We start from the raw sequence: 12,592 nt of genomic DNA on the forward strand, positions 1-12,592 counted from the left end.
AACAACAAAAAAATAAATCTTGAGCAGTTAGGCAAAACTTCCGTGTCACACAAATATTTACAATCAATCAGGATTTTTTTTTACTAAGAAAGTGACGCCGATATTCGGCGTCTTCCCCTACCAGAATTTTTCCCCTAAAAAAACATTTCCCCTCCAAAAATATAATTTTTCACCAAAATATAATATTTTACCCTCAAATAAATGTTTTTTTTCTTTTGGGAAGTTGACACTTATCCAATTTGTACGATGTACAACGATCTCGCTCTCTCTCCCAACGAACACTCAAATCTGGGAATCCCAGTGATTATATATATAGCTCTTAAATTACGTCATGGAAACCGGGCAACTCATCGTATTAATCATGTGACTTTTTTACTGGATACCGGTCTTGCGCGAGAAGGGTGTTTCCTCAATTAATTACCGGAAACCAGTCAAATTTTCATCCGGGTTATGTGAAAGCCAAGATATAAACGTTAAAACTGAAAAAAGTCTCACAATTGGTGTTCATACACAAACAAAATAAAACATTTGGACTCGGAAAATATTAATTGTGTTGACACATTTTTTAAGAATGAATCATCAAAAACCATTGAAACCCAGCAGGATTCGGAGGTACATGTAATCAACATCGATTAATACTGTTGGATTATTATGAAAGTGAAAGTAGACAATCCGCAGCTGCTGCACCTTTCCCTGTAGCAGATCTAGATCGTCAACCCATTCATCATGAAATTGAAATCACAATATTGACAACGTTCTCCGGCCCCAGTTGAAAACATTTCCCATTATTAGAGCTACCCCTGCAACTTTATTTAGGACTTTGACTTTAATATCATAATGTTCATGTGTTTAAGAAAAAAAAAGGTCAAAGACATGCCTCTTTTTCTAAAAAAAAAACCCTGAAGTCTGTAGGTGAGTTATAGACATTGAAATGAACAGTTTTTATTTTTTCCCCATATATGTCTATTTCGCGCTCGATTTTCCCCTTTTACCCAGCGTCCAGCGTCTTCCCCTTTTTCTAAAAAAAAACCCTGAATCAATAAGAAACATCCTTAAGATTATTGCAATTTAAACAATGTGTTATGTTGCAGATAACATGTATGTTTCCTTTCTAAGTTTTGCTTGTCAGCATGATAGTGGCAGTCCAACTAGTGTTTTCTGGTCAAATTAGCAATCTTTGTATGAATCCGGAGCAATATATATATTTATAGGACAATTTGTAAGTGACTATCTGATATTACTGCAAAGTTCAGGGCCCTCAATCCATTTTAGGGGAAGCGGGTCGTAGGTTGTTACCCATAGCAGGGGTAATTTTCACGGCGTTTCCCTTTTTGGGGGATTTTTTACTTACTCTCTAATTATTACATTTGTACATGTTTGCACTATATTCATTGCCTTTTTCATAATTTAGTATGTTTGGCAAGATTAAATTAAAATAGAAATGATACATAATAATCCTGAGACACATCTATCTATAAAAAAAAATCTTAGCCTGTTAGGGGGAATTTTTCCCCCCAAAAGGGGAAAAAGTATACTTTTCAGGGTGGGGGAATGCGGCCAAATTTCGGCCGTGGATTTGACAGATTTAGGGCCCTTTAAAGTGAATTGACCCATCGTCCATCTTAACTTCAACAGGCTAAGATTTTTTTTTATAGATAGATGTCCGACAAATTTCATATTTTTCAGGTAGCCCACTGGGCTACCAATAAAAATATTTGGTAGCCCATAAAATTTTCCTACAAAATGATAAGAGGCAGGTTTTCATCTTTATTTTATTTCTTCATTTACATATACATAATATGTAAAGATACATATACATAATACAGCAAGTAGTCTGATGTACACAGTCAATATCGTTAATTAATGTTACAGTACAGGCACCGTGTACTTAAATTTAAATGTATCAAAGAAAATCATATACTACATGTAAATATTACATGTATGTGCACATGTTTGTGTACTTAAATTCAGACAGCACGTTAAGTTGGAAACGTAAATAAAGCGTTTAGATGATCAATACGATTGACTGGTATGGTGTAATTAATCAATGCAATTGCCCTTTTTAACAACAAATACTGAGTTTCAAGAAATCAAGAGTATTAAATCATTTATTTACTTGTGTCCGACTTTAAGTACTGTCCGAATTTAAGTATTGCATCCGTATGTTACGACACTTGCGTGCAGTCAGTATACAATACAATAATTGTTTCAATAATGAAGGAACTGATACAGTGTAATTGTAATTCACACCGTTGTTATTAATATTCATTTTCGGTTTCGTTACTGTTTTAAAGTATCCGCTATTGTTTTGATTTATTTAATGTTCGGCGTCCTTGGATATTTAACGACATCAAAAACGTTGTCGCTATTACTCATTGTTGCAGTTAACAAAGAATTCCAAACTGCGAAATGATATTGCATCATGTGCACCAACTATCCAACGGGCTCTCATTATATTATTAGCAGACGACAAATGTTGATTCTGATTGGATGATTAAAATACACTCTAACTGTTTACGACATTACCGCAAGTGATCGGTGACTGATTAGATAATTGATTGCACTTTGTTATCGGATTATAAGCAATAAACAGTGAAGAAACACATGGTCAGCGTGTTTATTCTACGTATGTCTGTCAATAAAACGGGCTACCGCTCTTATAGATTTATAGAGCTGGAAAATATCAGTAGCCCGATGAAAAATTTTGGTAGCCGGGCTCCGGGCAATGGATTTGTCGGACACTGACAGTGACTCTTATTATCAAATTCTTAAATTTTACTAAAATTGCCATAACTTATTTATTAATGATCAGATTTGATTCATACTTTGACAAAACAACACTTACCTGACATACCACAATGGACACGGTCCCCAAACCAACCCCAGGCACAACCTCAGAACCCCCCCTCCCACAAAAAAAAAATCTTTTTTTTAAACATTGTTAAAAAAAACACAAATACTTATTATTATTATTTTATTTTTGAATGACTGTCCAACCATCTCACCCAAGAATCCCCCCTCTTTTTTGAAAGAAATGACCATACACCCAGGCTATACATCCCTCTCCACCCTCACCCCTCCCCCTTTTGATTGAAGTATTGAGATAGGTCCCTTCTGTGTGACCTTTAAAAATAAAAATAGATGAACAGTCTGCTCCAGCTAGACGGTGCTCTTGTTCACATTTGAACTCTTCAACATTGTACAAGGGGGACTGAATTTCTCATGTCTGAATTGACACTTCTTTAATGATTGTTACTTGTGAACAAATGCCTTTCTATTTATGTTAAATGTTGTTTTTGTCGATAAATATCCATGCAGTGTATTTCCTGAAAATAGACATAATTTCATATTTATACATGTACAAATGTTAGTCTATACATTAATGAACAAATGTTAGTCTATACATTAATGATGAAGACATGTTTTCAATATTGATATATTTTGCAGACAAAAATATAATACCAACCCATGTCATTTGAGTTTTTAAATGGCAAGTTGACAGTATACCACTTGACTATTGCCTCATTTTGAAACAAGGCCATATACTTTGATTCTATGTTAATCATCTAAGGTATGCCCAAGCTTTGTTTTGTTCAAGCAGAAAATTGTGATTTGAAGTGCATGAAAAATAACTACAGTGACCCATATGACAACGATACCTGCGTTATTTCAGAATAAACTTGTACCCGTATTCATGTTTGGTAATCATAGGCGGATCCAGGGGGGGTGGGGGGCGGGCGCTGAGTATGCCCATCCCCCCTAAAATCACCAAAGTAAAGTAAATTTATTCGATGTTTCATACTTAACTAGATCTAAATCACCTATTTAAACTCATTTTTTTTCTTTTTCGTACACGTTTACCACTTATCACAGACAATTGCTAAATGTTTTAATTATAGACTCTCTGTGTCCGGGTTTATCCGTATTACATATAAGCTTTGCACTTTTTGGCAATATAAGAAGGTACTTTCATGAAAGTACATAAGGCGTGACATGCTGGAGAGGTGATTGTCAAAGCCTTCAAAATCAATAAAATCATGGAGCTTCGTCCCCTGAACCCCTTAGCAGGGCTTTGCCTTGAACCCACCAGGGGCCCCTAAGCGCCCCCTGGACTCCCAGCAAATCTTTTAATATCCCAACCCCCTAAACAGAAATCCTGGATCTGCCCCTGATCCAGATCCCCTCCTTTGGAAAAAACTTATTAACACCTTCGGCACATACACTACGCGACCCGTGATTTTTGCCGCGATTCTCGCATCACCGCAATCGATGCAACGTGACAAATTGCGGTGATTCCGAGCGACAAGAAAATTTGGGTGATGTCTCGGCGACCGTCGCGCAATGTATCTCGCTGTTACGCAATCAGCGCGAATCACCGCAAATCACCGCGAACCGCCGTGGTTCACCTTTTTAAGAGATTTACATTAAGGGTTACACTACATTACATGTACATGTAACATATATGTATACACTTACATTATACATTGCAATAATAAAGCTTTTGTTGTTGTGGTATGCAATGGGCGTATTAGCTAAAATACTCCCGTTCCGACATGAACGTGATGAAGTAATGTCGGAAACTTTAACGGCTCCAAGTTAATATAACAGCGCAGAAGAATGATCATGCAATAATTATTTAACATAACATGTAAACATTATTTAACTAATTACATTAGCAGAATGTTTATTAAAACTTACAATCAATTATATTCCAGGCCCGAATACACTACCACTGTTCAAATTCCATATTGTTGCAATATACATGTAGCGTAGCACTGTGTAAATTGAAAGTTGCATAGTGTTTCGTCATTGGTCGGTTATAAATACCTTGTTTCTCTACATGGTATTTGATTTCGACGAAACTAATAATTTGGTAATTTACGAGAAATATGATATAAGTGTTCTATTTAAACTTTGATCTTACCGTGTGTGTTTATTGACGTTATTAATTATTTCAATACTTATTTTTGCATTTCATTAAGAATTATAACGTGTAGCCCTTTTGTTAATAGTGTTTAGCAAAATATTCGTGCCTTAAGACACGGAAAATTGTTTAAGTAACACTTTCGTTTAAAGGTTAAATGTAATCGGTAGATTACATCTAATTATCTGGACTAAAATATGCTATACTTATTTATTTTCTGCTTCAGGCTCCAATGCGGAACTTGTGTTACTCGCGTTACTTTCCGAGCGTTGTACATACATTCACAATGCTTGAAAAGCCGGAAATCGGAAATACATTACTGTTCTATTTTTAAGTACATGTTATTATGACATCGTGGTATATAATTTGTTGTTATTACATCATTGCCTATATATTAAAGCCGTTAAACATTGTGTTTGTTTTGCATAAAAAAACACGAGTATATCAATGTAGCACTTAGCGTTCGCAGAGTTCAATATATTTATGATGATGTATAATGTACATGCATTTCTCTGGGTTTTCACGCCAAAAACAAAAAACCCTCAACATTTGATTATTTAGTGTGTACTGTCCAGCGGGTGATAGTGTTTGTTCAAGTGTCCAATTGGCACTCTTTGTACGTGTTCAAACTGTGAAAAGATGTGACAATCACAGAAACAACAGGATGGCGCTGCCAATTAAGTGCGATAATGGATCAAAGGGCATTGACAAAAAATTACAGTTTGGATATATTTTTCGGCGTTTACTCAGATGGTCTCTCACAACAAAAAAACTATACAAGTCAAGGTATTATGTTTTACTTCTATCAGTAAGGATACGGATACGGCGTGTTTGATTTGAATTGACTTTAAAAGAAATATCAAATTGTTGGCGATATAACTGTTTTAAAAATACCAAAGAAACATTTAACCAAAATCAACAGAATTCAATGTTCTCTGCGCTACGCAGTTTGTATAAAAAATCAATACTTGCACACTCGTACACCTTGACCTTGTACATTGCCGCATAATTTTCGCGCTCTTTTGTCAGAAAATATACATGATGACTATATTGAAAGCATTTGTAAATGTCGTGTTAACATTAAAACATCGGAAGTGTGTTTCGGATTATAAATTTTTATTCTCATTTGGGAAATTAACGGAACATTTATACTTATGGTATATTTGTTTTGAATTATATATTTTTTGTAAGATCGTATTGTATCAATCTAAATTTAAATACGCTCGTCCAATGAAAGCTGTGTCCCACATTATGCGCTGTATTGTTACTCTTTACACTTCTGAAAAATGGCATAGTCATATGGTTGGTTTAATGAAATTCTCAAACATATTTACCAACATAAATGTTCAAGATTATTTTTTTGATGTTGGATTATCGGATATTTGTGAACATTAGAAGCGTTATGTACATGTATAAAGTTATCGATACGATTCGGTTTCTATGCATGAATTGGCGAGTCATCGTTGTCACTGCGATCACGGCGAATTGCGGCGAATCGCAGCGAATCACCACAACATTGAGGGGATTTAAAACGAAGATTATCTTGCTCTCGCGCGACGTCGGAGTGACGAGTCGCGTGAAATCGCGGTGATTTTCCACCCAAAAAGCAAAATGCCCGCCTTGACTTCGCAAATTAGGCAAAAATCAAGGGTCACGTAGTGTATAAGGCTGACTGATTGAATCAACCAGTGATAGATTCATTAAAATTAATACGAATTTATATGGTAAGTGATTTTGAAAGCTTTGTACCAACAGGTAAGTAGGTTTTGTCTCTAATAATACCTTTTTATATTGTATATATTGCCCTTTTAAGATTTATTCAAATATATGTAGGTATATACACGGTAATTGTATATCTTAAAGACACTGAGACACAAAAATGTAGGTTTGTTAACATCAAATAACCATATCCATATTATCATAATGCATAAAGACTGATATAAGATATTATGGTATGAGATGGTTTGCTTTAAATGTGAATGAAATGTTACAGTCGTGCAAGAGATTGTTTAGTATATTAAAACCATCATGATGAACGATTGGAATGATCATCACATGAATTAGGAGCTCTCATAAAAATAGTCCGTTCTGAGCCCAACACAGAGGTGAAGGTAATGTAACCGTCGTGCAAGAGATTGTAGATACTTTTGTACTCATTACATAAATTAACTATAAGTACCTATTTTTTTATGCCCCCCTTTGAAGAAGAGGGGGTATATTGCTTTGCTCATGTCGGTTGGTCCGTCTGTCGGTCGGTCTGTCGGTCCGTCCACTAGGTGGTTGTCAGACGATAACTCAAGAACGCTTGGGCCTAGGATCATGAAACTTCATAGGTACATTGATCATGACTCGCAGATGACCCCTATTGATTTTGAGGTCACTAGGTCAAAGGTCACAATCACAGTGACCAGAAATAGTAAAATGGTTTTTGAATGATAACTCAAGAACGCATACGCCTAGGATCATGAAACTTCATTGGTAGATTGATCATGACTTGCAGATGACCCCTATTGATTTTGAGGTCACTAGGTCAAAGGTCAAGGTCACGGAGACCCGAAATAGTAAAATGGTTTCCGGATGATAACTCAAGAACGCATACGCCTAGGATCATGAAACTTCATGGGTAGATTGATCATGAGTCGCAGATGACCCCTATTGATTTTGAGGTCACTAGGTCAAAGGTCAAGGTCACGGAGACCCGAAATAGTAAAATGGTTTCCGGATGATAACTCAAGAACGCATACGCCTAGGATCATGAAACTTCATGGGTAGATTGATCATGAGTCGCAGATGACCCCTATTGATTTTGAGGTCACTAGGTCAAAGGTCAAGGTCACTGTGACCCGAAATAGTAAAATGATTTTCGGATGATAACTCAAGAACGCTTTTGCCTAGGATCATGACACTTCATAGGTACATTGATCGTGACTCGCAGATGACCCCTATTGATTTTCAGGTCACAAGGTCAAAGGTCAAGGTCACAGTGACAAAAATCGTATTCACACAATGGCTGCCATTACAACGGACAGCCCATATGGGGGGCATGCATGTTTTACAAACAGCCCTTGTTCAAATTTATGATAATAAAATTAAATGTATGCACCTTTTTAATTGATTTATCATACAATAAATGAATTTCTTTATTTACAAACTGAAAGTCCATGAACCAAATTTTTATAAATTATGGTAAAGTTTATTATTTTACTTTGTGTAGTTAGTGTGTAGTAAAATGTAAATGTGAAACTGTGATTACTTAACTTGTTAGCCTTATAATGGACCACAGATTCATGAAAAGTTCATGAATAACAAACAGGGATTTCAATAGATTTTAAAAACCAGGAGTCAATGACCCCTGGACTGAAATTTTGAGGAGTCAAATTGAAAAATGCTGGGGTCAATTTTGAAGCGCGTTAATTGTGTTTTCGTCTGTATTATTCAATTTTGTAGATCAAAATATGCTCTAAGAGTAACATAATATCTTAAAAAGTTATATTGCTTTATTAAATAACAATACGATGATAAGAACACAACATATTTTAATGAATTGGTACATTAAAATCTACTTCCTTTTAAAACATTTAAGTCTTTTAACACATTTAAGCAATTTAAGGTATGTACCGGTAGCACCTTTTCATCACATATTTATCGTCATTATATTATCATCCTCCCTTTGATAGCTTTTCTAACAAAACACAATCAAAATGCATGGAACATCTAGTATTACTATTTATCCGAATAGTCTACACATGTCCAAAATATGTTAGTATAAAAAATGAACTGTGATGCCAGTTTATATAAGATGGGTGTTACTCGTAATTATTGCTGGATTAACAAACTGACAAAACTCGCTGGACTTACTAGTGGATCTATGTAATTAATAGACCTTTGATCAATTTTGTTTTTTCTTTAATTACTTTTGCCGACTTACTTTAACCGTGCCGTCTACAAGTTTGCAAAAAAAACTGCAACTATGGGATGGTCAATCAATTTTCATGTAATCGCTGCTGCTAATTACCCAGTTAGTGCGCACGCACTATTTAGAAGGTGACATGTGTATTGGAGGAGATGAGATAAGATAAACAACGCCCGGGGTATTCCCTCGCTTAAAGACCGAGTTTCAAATACAGAAACATTAATTTCAATTAAGAGCACAGTGGGATTTATTATCATGGAACTCGATAACTGACTGACGTACAGGTCAAATTTTCGATGCATCAAAATGATGCATGGCAGAAAAGAGGGTTGCGTCAAAAACAAGTCATTTTTTATTTGCTAGCGTCAAAACGCAGGCTTCTGCGTCTTCTGAAATCCCTGAACAAAACTACTTGTATTAACCTTTTTGGTGTCATTTGGAGTTCATGAGCTGTTAATTAACTAACACAATGGTTCATAAAAAAATCATGTTATCATTAACTCTTTTTTGCCATGACTTTGACCAGCCTAGGCTGACAGTGTTACAAATGGCGGTTAACTGAGTTGTTTTATGTTAGTAATTCATCTTTACAGCATTCTCAAAATGTACTTTATGTCACGAAAATATTTGGGTATTTTGTTTCGCCTCTACAGGTGCAGATTTGTATAATGTGATATTTGATCAAGTACATCCTGATCTAAATATGTCTTTAAGGAGCGGATAAATTTGTGAATACAAATAAGTGTAATTTTATATTAATAATGTAAATTTATACAGTTTAGCTGACAATGATGAAACACAATGTGCAGTATGAATTGGATTAAGTAAGTGGACAGTCTTTGTTAAGTTTATTTCAATTTCCATAATTGGAATGTATAAAATAACTAGGTTTGACTAGGTCAATTTTTGTCCCTGTATTCATCATTTCAGCGATCGTGTACGTATATATGACAAACTAAATTGTCTCACAGCATATCTTGTTCAGGTCTGCAGAAATAATATACTCTGAAGTCAAATGGGTCACATTTTAAGAGCGCAATTTGCCATCAGTCATTTCACTGTGTCATCAAAGCCTGTAACTATCTATTTCATGTGTTTTGGATTGAAGTCACATATGCCCGCTTGTTGTAAAACCACCAGTTTTTTTATATCATATCCGTCACTTAAACATGGGTTAACATAGTTGAAACTAGCATATTGACTATATATCATTGACATTAAAAAATACATTGACTTTCTGATCAACAGGGTCAGAGTGACTAAAATGTTCCTTCAAGCACCAAAAAAGAGCACTTATGCCTTGGATCATAAAACTTCATAGATACAGTGATCATGACTCGCAGATAAGCAATATTGATTTTCAGGTCACTAGGTCAAAGGTCAAAGGTCAAGGTCAAGATGACCCGAAATAGTAAAATGGTTTCAGGATGATAACTCAAGAACGCTTAGGCCTAGGATCATGAAACTTCATAGGTACATTGATCATAACTCGTAGATGAACCTTATTGATTTTCAGGTAACTAGGTCAAAGGTCAAGGTCACAGTGACCTGAAATAGTAAAATGGTTTCTGGAAGATAACTCAAGAACGCTGAGGCCTAGGATCATGAAACTTCGTAGGTATATTGATCATGATTCGCAGATGACCCCTATAGATTATCAGATCACTAGGTCAAAGGTCAAGGTCACGATGACCCGAAATAGTAAAATGGTTTCGGATGATAACTCAAGAACGCTAAGGCCTAGGATCATTAAACTTCATAGGTACATTGATCATGACCCCTTTTGCTTTTCAGGTCACTAGGTCGAAGGTCAAGGTCACGGTGACCCGAAATAGTAAAATGGTTTCCAGATGATTACTCACGAACACTTAAGCCTAGGATCATGAAACTTCATAGGTACATTGATCATAACTCGGAGATGAACCCTATTGATTTTTAGGTCACTAGGTCAAAGGTCAAGGTCACGGTGACCTGAAATAGTAAAATGGTTTCTGAAAGATAACTCAAGAACGCTTATGCCTAGGATCATGAAACTTCATTAGTAAAACGATCATGACTCGCAGATGACCCCTATTGATTTTCAGGTCACTAGGTCAAGGTCATGGTGACCTGAAATAGTAAAATGGTTTCTGGATGATAACTCAAGAACGCTTATGCCTAGGTTCATGAAACTTTATAGGTATATTGATCATGACTTGCAGATGACCCCTATTGATTATCAGGTCACTAGGTCAAAGGTCAACGTCACATTGCCAAAAAACGTATTCACACAATGGCTGTCAAGGTCACGGTAACTAAACTTAGAAAATGGTTTCCGGATGTTAACTCAAGAATGCTTATGCCTAGGACCATGAAACTTTATAGGTACATTGATCATGACTCGCAGATGAAATAATGATGAAACTTGACCAGGATGTTTGTCTGGACAATATCTAGGTCAAGTTTGACATTTGGTTAAGATTGAATGAACCGACTCCTTTCAGGTGAGCGAACTAGGGCCATCTTGGCCCTCTTGTTTAAATTTAAACTCAACAATTAATTGTTGAACTCTTACTATAAACTACCCCCCTGGTATCTCTAGGCTGTAATTGCATGCGGAAAATTGTCCGCATATAATTGTCCGCATTTTTTCCACATATAATTGTCCGAATTTTTCCTCATAAAAATGTCCACATATATTTGCTGTTTCCACATATAAATGTCCGCATATATCTATGGTTTCCGCAAACAAATGTCCCCATTTTTAAACATTATTCCACATACAAATGTCCGCATACTTCACCTCGCTTTTTTGTTTAATTCTCGAAAAACTGCGAAAAAGGTGTGGAAATTGACTATTCCAATACTCTGCATACAATTGTCCAAACATTTTCCGCATAAATATGTGGACTTTTTGTAGCCGGGTAGTCAGCAGTGTTATCCTGACCGGAAATAAGCGATTCTGGAATTAATATTTCCGCATTACATAAGTGCTCACAAAGTTACATAACTCGTAACCATCCCGTGACCAGATCACTTGCGTAAGTAAGTGAGACCACACTACCACACCTGGATACGACAGTTGAGTTTGAAAATGGTTTGCATCTATAAAAAAAACATGGCCGCGAGAGGGGGGTCTATTTCCTTATATTTATATAGTAAAAAAGATTGTGACCACTCTAGAAGTCACATTTTTTGCTTAATCATCATAAAAGTTTGTCAAGACATTAGTAATGTGGATGTCTCGGACGAGTTTGAAAATAGTTGTGATAAGTGGAAAAACATGGGCACCAGGCAGTGGGGCAGTTTTCTTTATATGTATATAGTGAAAACATGAGAACAGTCTAGAAGACATTATCTTCATGAAATTTGGACATATCTTGGAAGAGTTTAAAATGGTTCAGCTCTGTTAAAAAAAACATGGCCGCCAGGGGGCCATTTGTTGTTCATTCTTCATGAAACTTGGTTAGAACATTTGTTTCATTGATATCTTGGGCTGCAAAAAACAGGTCATTTCTTTTTATCTCAGGTGAGCCACTCTTGACAAATTATACCATTTGCACTCTCTATAGAACAGCATTATAATATTATTGGCAACGTCAATGAAGTTAAGGTTATTTACTCAATTCTTTCAAAATACTATGATACTGCTGTAAATATTAGTGTTTATGCACCTTCAACGTTCCTGCTGTATGCTTGAAATACTTATGTGACAATATTTTGGAAGTATAATTATGCCCCTCTTCGAAGAAGGGGGAATATGTTGTTTTGCTCAT

The sequence above is a fragment of the Dreissena polymorpha genome, chromosome 8 (assembly GCF_020536995.1).
Source record: "Dreissena polymorpha isolate Duluth1 chromosome 8, UMN_Dpol_1.0, whole genome shotgun sequence".
In the NCBI taxonomy this organism is placed as follows: Eukaryota; Metazoa; Mollusca; class Bivalvia; order Myida; family Dreissenidae; genus Dreissena; species Dreissena polymorpha.